The 14,680-nt window shown below is 39.6% G+C and overlaps 1 long non-coding RNA gene across 1 annotated transcript in view; it reads left to right on the top strand.

The window, feature by feature from the left end:
• The first annotated feature begins 11,046 nt into the window (after positions 1-11,046).
• LOC125104857 (uncharacterized) overlaps positions 11,047-14,680 on the top strand; it is an 86,486-nt gene continuing 82,852 nt past the window's right edge. The window contains exon 1 of the long non-coding RNA XR_007128744.1: positions 11,047-11,097. This is a non-coding gene — a long non-coding RNA (uncharacterized LOC125104857). The remainder of the gene's footprint in view (positions 11,098-14,680) is intronic.

Below are 14,680 nucleotides of genomic sequence, written 5' to 3'. Positions count from 1 at the left end.
AGGGAGGTCAGAAGAGAGTCCAAGAGGTCTACCAGGCTCAGGGAGGAAAGATGGAGGTGGGGGCGGGCAGGAAGGAAGGGGGGAGGAAGGAAAGGAGGAAGGAAGGAAAGAAATATTGAAGACCTACTGAATCATCTGGAACTCACTGGCAGTTTCACACCACGTATCTCATAGCACAGTATATGGAAAGAGAGGTGACCTGAGTTCGCCTGAAGTCTGCTCTGTCCTACCCAGTGATCTTTGGGAAACTGTTTAATGCCTACATGCATTACCGAGCATACACAGAGAACATGTGATAAACTTGTACAAAGGCGTATTTTCCACCTCATTTCTTGAGACTTAAGATATCAGAGAGTGAGAGACCCAAGATAGCTGTCGTATGGTTTTAGTTGATGATACTGTGTTGATGGAGGAGATGAGGCCCTTTGACTGGAGGGCTCATTTAAACTGGGTCCATTCATTCTTTCATCGTTTAGTGGGCGCTCCAGCCTGTCAGGCATATGTGAGGAGAGAGGCCTGTGAATAATTATAACATATCATGTTGAGTGCTGTGATGATTGCCACTATAAATTCCTGGTGACCTCACTCTCAAGCAGCCCTCATCGCTGCTCAGCCATTATGCAGTGTTCCCGCCCCACGACTCTCCCTGCCACTGCCTCAGTGCCTATTTCTGATGTTCTCCACCCTCTTCAAGCTTCTGACTTTCCGAGTTCGTCTTCCTCTCAGCAGATGATCTAACCTTCCCTACAGTGAAAATGAATTCACCTACATCCACACCTATCCTCTCCTTTTCCCTCATTCTCCTCATAGGGAACATCATTCTCCTTCTATGAGGCAATCCTTCTATCTGTCGTTTGGATCCTATCTCTTCTCAGGGTCCTTTTTCTATTCAGAATTTTCCCTTCTTCCCTCTTAGTTGGCTCTTTGCCATCAGCAGATAAAAATGCTTAGTGTGTCCCAATTAAAAAAAAAAAATCCTCCTTTGCAAGTACCTCTTTGCAGGAATTTTTCTTCTTTGTCAGATAAGCTTCTCCAAAGAATTCTCCACCTAGAACTCTCACTTCCTCAGGTTCCACTTTATCTTGGGTCAGGTTGTCTGGGAGACTCTGACCCAGAGATTTGCATGCAGGTGATATATGGAAGCAGGTGTCCTAGAAACCACCTTGGGAATGGGATGAAGGAAGCGGGATTGGCAATGTAGATACAGCGGGGCACCATCTGACTCCAGGGAATTCTAGAGGTGGCGTGGCCTTTCAGAGATGACCTGAATTGAGGCAAAGGGGCAGACCTTTGTAACCTCGCATCAACGAGTCATTGGGATGCACATATTTGGCATATACCCTTGGGCTTCCTTTGATAAAGGGTAATTTTTGGAGAAGGATCTGGCCATGGGCCACCAGCAGGCAACAGTGCTGGCAGCTAGGGAAATGAGTCCTTCATTCCTAGACGGGGCTTCTGGGGACACAGCCTAGCGCACACCGCGTACCCAGCCTTCTATAACCTGGCTTTCTCTTGAGCTTTAGACTCCATCTACGCTCACCTGCCTGTTGGACATTTCTATCCAGACATCTCCCCAAAGCCAATGAAACCTATTCAAAGTTAACTCCTCACTTTCTATCACTCGGCTCACTCCTTACTTGGGGTTGTCTTGGTAGATGGAAGGTAGAAGATAACCTGTGAGAGTTATCCTTTCTCTCCTTTGTGAATCACTTCAGGCTCTGTTCTTCACAGCCCTTCTGAGGAGGCCTGTGTGCTGACTACGCATGCGCACTAAGCAAGCTGCGGTCTCTTTTCGCATCCGGTTGCCAACCAGGAGCCGGGGCGGTGGCGCAGCTCAGTGCGTTCTGGCGCAGCTGTCCGTGCTCGCTTCGCTTGTCCTCATTCTCACTTTCTTGGGGTTGCGTCCACCAAATACATTGTTATGACCTTCACTCTGGTCTCAGGCTTTGCTTTTTGAGGACCCGAGGATTTTCCTTTTCTCCCAACGTCCTGCTTTCCAGTAAGTCATACCGATTCCAGCTTCTAAAGAACTCTTCAGTCTATTCGTTTGTCAACGTCTCCAGTGCCACCAACCAGCCTTAGGAAGCACCGTCAGTTCCTCCCGGATCGTCACCTCAGCCTCCTAACTGGTCTCCAGGCCTGCCTCCCTTCAAGCTCTTCCCCACACTCTAGCCTGACACACGGTAACAACTTAACATTAGTTGCGAGAGTGAATGAACACACGAACAGGTGTGTCACAGGGTGCTGTGTACTAGAACTGAGCTACTTTAGAATGCTGACATAAGAATTTTTCCTAGAATTTTTTAGAGCGTGTGCGAGTTGGGGTGGGGAAGGGCTGAGGGAAAGGGAGAAAGAGGATCTTAAGCAGGTTCTATGCCCAGCATGGAGCTGGGTGAGGGGCTGGATTCCACAACTTTGAGATCATGACCTGGGCAGAAATTAAGAGAAGGATGCTTAACCGACTAAGCCACCCAGACACCCCTTTCCTAGAATTTTTTTTAAACATCTGACACTCGAGCTTTCCCATTGGGAGAGCTCACACGTTAGTGGGCCATCTGGTAACCTCACAGAGGCCCAAGGGCTTCGAGACAGGAAACTAGAATTTTTTTTTTAATTGAATTTTAGTTGACGTTTCCTCCCTCCTTTCCTCCCTCCCTCTCTCCTTCCTTCTTCCTTTCTTCCTTCCTCCCTCCCTTCCTTAATTTGTTTTTGGGGTTTTTTTTCTTTCCTAGATTGGGGTAACACACACAACACTTTAATTCTTTGCTGTTCTTCTACTTTTTTTTTTTTTAACATATTATTTTTTTATTTGACAGAGATAGTGAGCACAGAAGCAGGGGGAGCAGCAGAGGGAGAGAGAAGCAGGCTCTCTGCTGAGCAGGTAGCCTGATGTAGGGCTTAATCCCAGGACCCTGGGATCATGACCTGAGCTGAAGGCAGATGCTTAACCAACTGATCCACCTGGGCACCTCTGTTCTTCTACTTCTAAGAGTTCTTGGGGTTTTAGGTTAAGTGAATAGTGGTAGATGTAGAGTGCTCAGAGCTGTGCTGGGTACATATTAGGGACAAAATAAGTTTTAGTTATTAGCATTATCATCCTATTATGGATTTTTTTTCCTATTTCCTTCCCACCATTTCTTGAAGGTTAAAATAGTTTAAAAATATTTAATTCAAAATTGAGTCAATTATATTTTCTATATGTAGGTCGCCTAGGAAACAAAATACAGTAGAGATCTAAGTGGTCATCAACCTAAAACTGGCACTGTCCATGTGAGTTATTTAGTTTCTGTGCAATCTGTTTTTGTGGATATAAAATACAATTTAAACCTCAGGATTCTAGAATTAATATTCAACTTAGAAAAGTTAAAAAGTAAAATTAAAACTAGTTTTCCTTAAGCCTTCAAGTTCAAATTATAATTCTTATTTTAAAAATAAATATAATTAATCCAGGGCAGTATTTGATTATAATTTGATTGAGTAGCTGAACAGACCAAATTCCCTAAAACCATCTGTGCTATTAACATCTCAATTTTTATAATTCCCTAGAACATTTTAAACTGCATTTATAAATTGAGTGTATCTGATTATTTAAAATACTTCTACTGCCCAACCTGCCCACCAAAGGCTTCCCAGCTCTAAAAAAGCTAATTAAGTTAATGAATGTGGTCCATCTCAAGCTACTCATATGCATTCCAGTTTTGCTTACAAACTTCGCATAATTCTCTTTATCTTTCAACTGAAAATCCGAGTCTAAAATAAATTACTGAGTTATACATTTCAAATTAGAATCAGAAGCGAAATCTATCAAATTCCCTAAAATCTCTTAAACACTTCAAATACTTCAAATATAAAAAGTACCCAGGTCATTCCTAAATGCACGAAGAAACTATTAGTAGCATAATTTGGTTTATTTCATCATCTCTATATTTGATTCTAAACATTCCAGAGTAGACAGATAGCTTTTACCCTCTCAAGCAAGCTGGTATTGCTTTTGGCTAAGAGTTTTGGCTGGGATACGTTTATAAGGTCTGAATGTCTGTCTGGGCACCAAAGGAGATGCTGAGTATCTTTTTAATAGCCACAGTGATAACAAGGGACTCCTTGTCTGTGTCCTGCACATGGGGCTGTTTTCACAGCTGAACTTCTGGCTTCCAATTAGATCATTATCCGGTTCTTTCTTCTGATTTGAGCCTGCAGCTCTGGCTAGTTTACCTGTTGATAGATATTAATTAATCTATTTACTGCTGATTAACTTGAAAATTAAAAAATATTTACCTTTCATGTTTGAATATTGGTCATAATCCTAAAGATGTTTATACTATTAAGTACACTCTTGTCATTTGTGGGAAAGGAAAAGGGAAAAAAAGATACATTGAACATAATTCAGCATAACCTAGGTGCTATACACATGTCATTATATCTGTACTTATTATTTTATTTAATCTTTTTTGCAGTTGTGTGATGTAGGCAGGCATAGTTATGTTCATTTGATAGAAGGGGAAACTGAGGCTTAGAAAAATAAGTAGCTATTAAGGCGCAAAGCAGTGATACGAGCCTAGTTCTGATTCTGTAACCTGAAGTTTGTGTTCTGTGGGGAACTTCTTGTAAGCCTTCTGAGATTTCTAGCTAGAAAACAAGTTTGGCCACACATGTAGAAAGTTCTTGGGGTTGGTTGTATTTCTTAAAAATTATTTTTCCTGCTATCTTTTTTATAACAGAACAGTCATAAATAGTTTGGGGTCATGGCTATGAGTTAACATTTGACACTTGCTATTCGATTCTGGGAGGGATCACACATTAGTGGGCCAACTGGTGACCTCACTGGCAGAGGCTTTGAGATAGGAGACTAGAGTTCTTTCTTTCTTTTTTTAAAACTTGAAGTTCAGCTGAAGCTTGCTTGCTTGCTTTCTTCTCTTCTCTTTCCCCCACTTCCTTTCCCTCCTCTTTTCTCCCCCACCCCCCAGCTATTCCCTTCCTCCTTTCCATTTGGAAATTATTTCAAGCTTAAAGAATAGTTATAAGAATAGATAAAAAAAAACAAAAACCCAACCCTCCTTATTCCTTCACCCAGATCCACTAGTTGTTAACATTTTATCTATATCATAGATTATGAACTATTTAAGAGTGGGTTGCATACATCATACTCCTTTACTCCTGAGTACTGCAGGGGTGCCTGGGTGGTTTAGTGGGTTAAGCCTCTGCCTTCGGCTCAGGTCATGATCCCAGGGTTCTGGGATCTGAGCCCCGTATCAGGCTCTCTGCTCAGCAGGGAGCCTGCTTCCCCTCCCCCCTCTCTGCCTGCCTGTCTGTCTACTTGTGATCTCTGTCTGTCAAATAAATAAAATCTTAAAAAAAAAAAAAAGATTGCTGAGTACTACAGTGTATAGTCCCTAAGAATAAGGATATTCATTTACACAGCCACAGTTCAAATATCAGATCAGAAAATTTTGAACTGATATAATGCTGTTGTTTAACCTGCAGATCTTATTCAAATTTCACCAATTATGTCCCTTTTAGCAATTTTGCTTTTCTGGCCCACAATCCAATATGAAATTAAGTATTACATTTACTTATATGGCTTTTTAGTTTACATAGTCTGGAATTTAGTGTGCATAGTCTGGATTCCTTGGCTTTCTCTGCCTTTCATGTCATTGACTTTTTTTTTTTTTTTAAGAGTACAGGTCATATGTTTTCCAAAATAGTTGTCAATATGGGTTTGCCTAATGTTCCCTCATGATGAGACTTAGGTTATGCCTTTTTGGCAGGAATCCTACCTAAGTGCTACTGTGTCCTTCTCAGTGTGTTCTATGAAGAGACATTCTGTGTCAGTTTGACTCATTATTGATGGTGCTAATTTTGATCACTTGGTTAAGGTGGTATCTGCCAGATTTCTCTCCTGCAAATTTACTACTTTCCCCTTTGTAATTAATAACTGGTAGTGAGATGTTTTGAGACTTTGTAAATAAACTGTTTCTCATCAAACTTTTATCTACTAGTTTTATCGTTCATTAATGATCTATCTGAATCAATTATTACTATATAGCTGCAAAATGTTGATTTTCTAACTCCATCATTTTTTCTACATTTATGAGTTGGCATGCTGTGGGGAAGGAGCACTTTCTGGTGCCAATTATAAGTATGGACTAACAGATTCTTATTTTTGTTCAATGGGTTATTGTTTATTACTATAATTATTAATTTTTATGCTCAAACTGTCTCAGATTTGACCAATGGATGCACTTTTTAAGCTGGTTCTTGTGTTCCTTTGAAATGTCTCATCATTTTTTTGAGCACTTATTTACTTTCTGACACAAGATAACGGAAACTCTCATTTTGTACTTTTCCCACATGAGCTCTGCAATCACTTGTTTCTCTAGGGATCCCTGGATCCTTTTAGTGGGGAATGGTATCTAGAAACTCAGATTTGGATGCTAATGGAGTGTCCAAGTTTTTCAGCAGACAAACCTAGGAAACAGATATACACATCTATTTCTATGTCTGTATATGTATATTAAAAAACTATAAATTCATACTGTATTTAAACATTTATATATACACAAACAAGCATATCTATTTCTATACTTATATATGCACTAAAAACTATAAATTCATATTGTATCCAATTTCAATCCAACAACACAGGATTCCTTAAAGCCTGCCCTCTCCATATTTGTATGTCTTCTCCAAAAGCAAGAAAACTGGTTCCCTGCATTCTCAAAATATTTATTCATTTACTCCATCCTATGACGCACTGAAAATAATTTCAAAATTATGCGCCCAAACCAATGAGAAAAATGTATATATTAAAGTGGAGTTCAGGGGCGCCTGGGTGGCTCAGTGGGTTAAGCCGCTGCCTTCGGCTCAGGTCATGATCCCAGGTCCTGGGTTCGAGCCCCGTATTGGGCTTTCTGCTCAGCAGGGAGCCTGCTTCCTCCTCTCTCTCTGCCTGCCTCTCTGCCTACTTGTGATTTCTCTCTGTCAAATAAATAAATAAAATCTTTAAAGTGGAGTTCAGTGTTTGTAGCTGTTTTAGTCTTTAGATCAAGGTTCTATAAGCAGGGCATTGTGTTCAAAAGTTATTTGGCTTAATTTATTTTTCTTTAGTGTGCTTAGGTTATTTATTTGAAATATAGTAAGACTTTTGTTTCTGTTTGTATCCCATTTTAGATTTTTCATCCACCTCCATTCTTGTTGCTTTAATTTTATGTTTTTGAGTAAATAGAGCAGTAATATACTTCTAGAAGCCAAAATGATACCTAAAAAGGATATTCCAAAATGTGTAGTGTTCCTTTATCCCTTTATACCCTGTTTTTACCCTGTGGAAAACCAGACTCATTAATTTCTCATTTATTCTTGCTGTGTTTCTTTTTGCAAAAATATGTAGCGAATATACATATTCTTATTTCACCTTTATTTTCTTACACAAAAGGGAGCATACCATCTATACTCTTTGCAATTCACTTTTTTTTAAAACATAAATCTATATTCTGTAAATCACTCCATATCATTTCATAGAGATCTTCCTTATTCTTTTTAATAGCTATACGTCCATTGAATGGATGTGTTATATCTTATTCAACTGCTTATTTTTTGCTGTTATGTCTGTTCATTATAGTAGAAGTATAGTTTCAGGGTAAAGTCATAAATGGGGGATTGCTGGGCCAAAAGGTAAACATACATGTAGTTTAGTTAGATATTGCCCAATTCCCTTCTATAAGTGTGTGCCATTTTGCATTTTCACTAGTAATCTATAAGAGCGACTATTTCCCCAGTGTCTTGCCAGCAGAATATTTTGTCAAGGCTTTTAAGTTTTGACTACCTGGTAAGAAGAAAAAGCTATTTCAGCATTGCTTTAATTTGTATTTCTCTTATTATTTTGAAGGTGAACAATTTCTAAATGTTTATGGCTTGTTTTTATGTCTTTTTGGGATAGTGGTTGATATCTTCAGCTATGTGATTTTTAGTTATTTATTCTTCAGTTTCTCAGAGTTCTGTGTATATTGGGACATTAGGTTGATACCCCTAATGGAAAGATCTCTCCATCTCTATCACAGTTCCTGTCTCTATCCTTATTTCTATCTACTTATTTATTTCCCTATTTGTTTATTTAAGTAGGCTCCATGCCCAGTATGGAGCCTGATGTAGGACTTGAACTCACAACCCAGAGATCAAGACCCCAGCTGAGATCAAGAGTTGGGCGCTTGACTGATTGAGCCACTCAGGTGCCCCAATTTCTATCTCCTTTTTTAATGGGTATAGTTCTTGAGGCACTTGGCTGGCTCAGTTTGTAGAGCAGGTGACTCTTGATCTTGGGGTTGTAGGTTCGAGTCCCATGTTGGGTATAGGGATTACTTAAGCATAAAATCCTTACAAAATAAAGATATACTTCTCTTTCATTCCTTTGTGACATATTTGTTTAGTAACATTGTTTTAGAGACTCTTACTGACAAACAAATGTCTTTGCTTAGATAACTCTCAAAGAGCAGAGGCCCTGGAAAGATCATGGGAAATCACCTTCACTTTCAACCAGTGGTTAGGGGACAGTGCCTATTAGAAAGGAAGGAATGATGTGAGACCAAGGCTGAGTCCTGGAACACAGACCAGAAACCCCTTCAGAAATCAGACAATGATCTGTAGAGGAGCCTGAGTGCTCAGCAGCAGTCTGCCTCTTTGTCTGACTCCCCAGTTGTCACAGGTCTTGTCTTAGGGAAGGACTAGATGAAGTGAGGCCGCAAGATTTTGGGCCCATGTCAGTAGCAGGGATCCTTGTGTGTGCATCCGTTAAGAGATGGTTATGTCCTAGAACCAAAGAATTTGAGGCCTATAGGAGAATTTACAGATTATCTAGACTCAGAAACAATCTAACACTAGTTCAGAGGTAGCAAACAGGCCCCCAGAGGTAAGCAGCTTGCCCAAAATTATGCACTTAGCTATCGTCAGGGCTACATACTGTGACTTCAAACTAATGGGCCTTTTCAAAGGTAATCCATGTTGAAACATCTGCATTCAGAGGATTTTCATATTTTAAAGGTCGGTTGCATACTTCATTCTAGCAACTGCCATGGCCAGAACTTTTCTGATTCTGTTATCGAAGGAGAGCTGAAAATTTGCTTTGGCTGGTCTGTGTGTTCATTCATTCTTTCATTTTCACAGTACTGACACATATTTCTGATTTCTCTTTTAGGCTTGAGTCTGACACATAGTCTTCTATCAGCACCGGTCCTTTGTTGTTGTTGTTGGTTTTTTTTTTTGTTTGTTTGTTTGTTTGTTTTTTAAATAGAGCTCAGTGTAAATAATGAGGTTGGTTTTCTTTAGTTACATTCTTATTTTAAGGCTACACCCTAATTAACTTAATTGGACTCCCGTGTTTCCTCAGTCTCTTATACAACCCATTTCTATCTAGATTAATCTAATCCATTATGTTAGTGGTTCCCAAACTGATAATCACTAAGGGCGCCTTTTAGGCATACATAATCAAACCCACCACGACCTCCCGAACCAGACTTTCCACGTGACTGGAAATCCAAAATTTTTACCATTTAAGAAAGATGCAAATTTTGGAAAATGATGGTTCTGTGTTAGTTTTGGGAGTTTAACTCTCAGCTGGCAGCTTTACTCCAAATCCTCTTACATGTGGATTATCCCTAGGCTCTGAGGGCAATGCCAATAAAACTTTGTGGGCTATGGCAGAATCACTGGAATAAATATACAGCTTCCTAACACGGGCAATTCGTCAACACGCAGGGGGCTACTTTGAGAGGGAGAGAGCTCCTCAGGATGATGAGGTACACATATGCCAAATTACAGTGCTTTATAGGGACAGCTATTCTTCAGGAAATGCAGGAGGCAACGGGTAGTCGGTTCTTCATCCATTGGATGACAAAGGCGGTCATTCCCTCAGTCATCGAGATCTGTTGACCATAGCGCTTGATCAAGCACCAGACCAGGTTCACTGACACCAGCAACACTGGTGCTTTTGTGAGCAGACAGACACCCTGGTTGGGGCTGCTTGTCATCCCCCTTGTCTTACATCACTACTGTTGGGGCTGTCTGCTTGCGCTCTCACGAATTCGCGCTTTTGATTTCTGTCTCTCAGCTTGGGACATCTTGCTCTTCCTACTTTAACACTTAAAATTCATTTTATTTTATGTTATTTTTTAAAAGAGTTGATTTATTTATTTGAGAGAGAGAGCATGTGCATATACGTGCCTGAACATGAATGGGGGGAGGGATGGAGAGAAAGGGATGGGGAGGAGCAGACTCCTTGCTGAGCAGGGAGCCCTATGTAGGACTCCATCCCAGGACCCAGGGGTCATGACCTGAGCTGAAGGCAAAGCTTAACCCACTGAACCACCCAGGTGCCCCTTACCAGTTAAAATTTAATAAGTGTTTACTGAGTGATTACTTCGTGCAGGGCACTGTGGGGTGAGGGGGCAAGATGGAAAACTACTAAGAAAACTAAATAGTCAAGTTGTCAAGGCTATAAAAAAGCTTAAGCAACAGTTCCTGCTGTAAAGGAACTTAACTTCACTTGGGGGAGTAAAACAAATAAATAACTATTAAAACTTGGCAAAGAGAATAGCCGAGGAAAGGCAGGTATAAGGCAAGCATTTTTGTTGCAGTAATGAAAACAGGTTAGTACTGATGTAGGAATAGATACATTGATGAAACTGAATAGTGAGCATAGAAATATACCTGAACATAAAAATAATATTTGATAATAACCTCTTTTCAAATTGGTACGGAAAATACAGATTACTCAATAAATTATAGTGAGACAATTGGCAAGTCTTCTGGAAAATAAATTAAACTGCATCCTCACATGAAATTAATTCCAAATGGATTTATTTATTTTTTTTAAAGATTTTATTTATTTATTTGACAGAGAGAAATCACAAGTAAGCAGAGAGGCAGGCAGAGAGAGAGGAGGAAGCAGGCTCCCTGCTGAGCAGAAAGCCCGATGTGGGGCTCGAACCCAGGACCTGGGATCATGACCTGAGCCGAAGGCAGCGGCTTAACCCACTGAGCCACCCAGGCGCCCTCCAAATGGATTTAAATGTAAAGAATTAAACCATAAATATATTCAAGAAAACACAGGTAAGAGGCTTTCTAATTTTAATTACAGGCAACCTTGTTTTATTGTACTTTGATGTATTGTGTTTTATAAATACTGTGTTTTTTTTTTTTTAATTGAAGTTTTGTGGCAACCCTGCTTTGAGCAACTGTACCAGCATCATTTTTCCAACAGCATTTGCTCACTTCAGAGCTCTGTGTCAATTTTGGTCTTCCTTATAGTATTTTAACTTTTTCATTATTATTAGATTTGTGATAGTAATCTGTGATCAGTATCTTTGATGTTACTATTGTAATTGTTTCAGATTGCCATGGATCACACCATGTGTGATGGCAAACTTAACTGATAAATGTGTGTTCTGACTGCTCCACCGACCAACCATTCCCTCATCTCTCTTCCTCTCCTCAGGCCTCCCCATTCCCTGAGACACAGTGATATTGAAATTAGGCCAATTAATAACCCTACAATGGCCTCTAAGCGTTTCAGTGAAAGGGAGAGTCAAATATGTCTCACTTTAAATTGAAAACTAGAAATGACTAAGCTTGGTGAGAAAGGCGTGTTAAAAGCCAACGTGGGCTGAAAGCTAGGTCTCTTGTGCCAGTTAGCCAAGTCGTAAAGACAAAGGAAAATTCCTAAAGGAAATTTAAAATGCTGTGGTAGGGAACACATGAATGATAAGAAAACAAAACATCTTATTGCTGATTTATAGAAAGTTGGAGTGGTCTGCATGGAAGACTAAACCAGTCACATTACCTTAAGCCGAATTTTCAACCTGTGGAAGCTAAGAGAGGTGAATACCCTGTAAAAGAAAAAATTGGAAGCTAGCAGAGGTTGATGTGTGAGGTTTAAGAAAAGAAGCCATGTCCATGACATGAAAGTTTAAGGTAAAGCAGCAAGTTATCCAGAAGATGTAGCTGATTCACAAAGGTGGCTACACTAAACAGATTTTCAGTGTAGATGAAAGAACCTTGTTTTAAATTTTTTTTATTTTTTTATAAACATATAATATATTTTTATCCCCAGGAATACAGGTCTGTGAATCGCCAGGTTTACACACTTCACAGCACTCACCATAGCACATACCCTCCCCAATGTCCATAACCCCACCCCCCTCTCCCACCCCTGTCCCCCCAGTAACCCTCAGTTTGTTTTGTGAGATTAAGAGTCACTTATGGTTTGTCTCCCTCCCAATCCCATCTTGTTTCATTTATTCTTCTCCTACCCCCTTAACCCCCCATGTTGCATCTCCACGTCCTCATATCAGGGAGATCATATGATAGTTGTCTTTCTCTGATTGACTTATTTCGCTAAGCATGATACCCTCTAGTTCCATCCACATCATCACAAATGGCAAGATTTCATTTCTTTTGATGGCTGCATAGTATTCCATTGTGTGTATATATACCACATCTTCTTTATCCATTCATCTGTTGATGGACATCTAGGTTCTTTCCATAGTTTGGCTATTGTAGACATTGCTGCTATAAACATTCGGGTGCATGTGCCCCTTCGGATCACTACGTTTGTATCTTTAGGGTAAATACCCAGTAGTGCAATTGCCGGGTCATAGGTAGTTCTATTAGATGAAAGAACCTTTTGCTGGAAGAAGATGCCATCTAGGACTTTCATAGCTAAAGAGGAGAAGTCAAAGGCTGGATCTAAAGCTTTAAAGGACAGGCTGACTCTTAGTATAGGCTGATAGAGTTGGTGACCTTAAATTGAAGCCAGTGCTCATTTACCATTCTGAAAGTCCTAGGACGCTTAGGAATTATGTTAAGTCCAGTTTGCCCATGCACATAAATAACAATAAAGCCTGGTTGATGGCACATCTGTTTACAATATGGTTTATTGAATATTTTAAGCCTACTGTTGAGACCTACTGCTAGAAAAAAAGATGCTCCTTGACAAGCCACTTGGTCACCCAAGAGCTTTGATGGAGATGCACAGTGAGATTAATGTTGTTTTTGTGCCTGCTAACACCAAATCCATTATGCAGCCTGTGGATCAAGCAATCATTTGGATTTTCAAGTCTTGTTATTTAAGAAATACATTTCATTAGGCTACAGCTGCCATAGATAGTGAATCATCTGAAGGATCTGGGCAAAGTAAATTGAAAACCTTCTGGAAGGGATTTACCATTTTAGATGCCATTTGTGATTCCAGAGAAAAGGTCAAAATAGCAACATTCACAGGAATTTGGAAGAGTTGATTCTAACCCTCGTAAATAACTTGGAAGGGTTCAAGACTTGAATAGAGGAAGTAACTGCAGATGTGGTGGAAATAGCAAGAGGACTAGAATTAGGAGTGAAGGCTGAAGATGTGATGAATTGCTGTAATCTTGCGGTACTTTAACATGAGGAGTTGTTTCTTATGGCTGAGCAAAGAAAGTAGTTTCGTGAGGTGGAATCTACTCTGGGTGAAGATGCTGTGAAGACTGTGGAAATGACAGCAAAGGATTTAGAATATTCTGTAAATTTAGTTGATAAAACAGTGTCAGGATTTGAGAGGACCCTAATTTTGGAAGAAGTTCTACTGTGAGTAAAATGCAAGCATACAGCATCGCATGTTATAGAGAAATCCTCGGTGAAAGGAAGATTCAATTAACGCGGCAAGTTTTCTCGTTGTGTTATTTTAAGAAATTGTCACAGACACACATCCTTCAGCAACCACTACTGACCAGTCAGCAACCATTAACATCGAGGCAAAACCTTCCAGCAGCAAAAAGATTACAACTCACTGAAAGCTCAGAATGATGGTTAGCATTTTTTTAGCAAGAAAGTATTTTTTATTTATGTATTTTTAGAAGAACTTAGCTTTAAATTAAGGTATGAACTTTTTTTTAATACATAATGTTCATGCATACTTAAGAGACTACAGTATAGTGTAAACATAACATTTGCTGGAAAGCCAAAAAATTCTTTTGTCTCACTTTGTTGTGATATTTGCTCTGTTGCACTGGTCTGGAACTGAACCTGCATTATCTCTGAGGCGTGCCTGCATATAGTCTTTTCCAAGCATGAAAAAATAACCTAGTGGCATTTTTAAGAGAGTGATTTTCACTACATAAAAATCTAAAACATACCATAAATGAAGTCAAACACTGAAGTTTGACTGAAGTCAAACAATGACAATGGGAAAAATATTTAAATCACATATGACAAATAAAGGACTGATATTCATAATATCCAAAGAACTTCTATAAGTCTACAGAAAGATAAAGAACTCTTCAGAAATTTAAAGAGACATGAATTGGGCATTTATAATAAAACTACAAATGGCCAATGGACATTGTATAATGTATGACAATGGCAACAGTGTATAAAAATACACTTCAATAATTAAAGAAATGTAGGGGTGCCTGGGTGAGTCAGTCATTAAGCATCTGCCTTTGACTCAGGTCATGATCCCAGGGTCCTGGGATCGAGCCCTGCATCACATCCAGCTCCCCCTGCATCACATCCAGCTCCCTGCTCAGTGGGAAGCCTGCTTCTCCCTCTCCCACTCCCCTTGCTTATGTTCCCTCTCTCGCTGTGTCTCTTTCTGTCAAATAAATAAATCTTAAAAAAAAAAAAAAGAAATGTAAATGAAAGACTTTTTTTTTTTTGG

Source organism: Lutra lutra, chromosome 7 (genome assembly GCF_902655055.1).
Source record: "Lutra lutra chromosome 7, mLutLut1.2, whole genome shotgun sequence".
Taxonomy (NCBI): Eukaryota; Metazoa; Chordata; class Mammalia; order Carnivora; family Mustelidae; genus Lutra; species Lutra lutra.
Note: the sequence above shows the minus strand (reverse complement) of the source record. Positions and strands in the feature narration are given on the sequence as shown.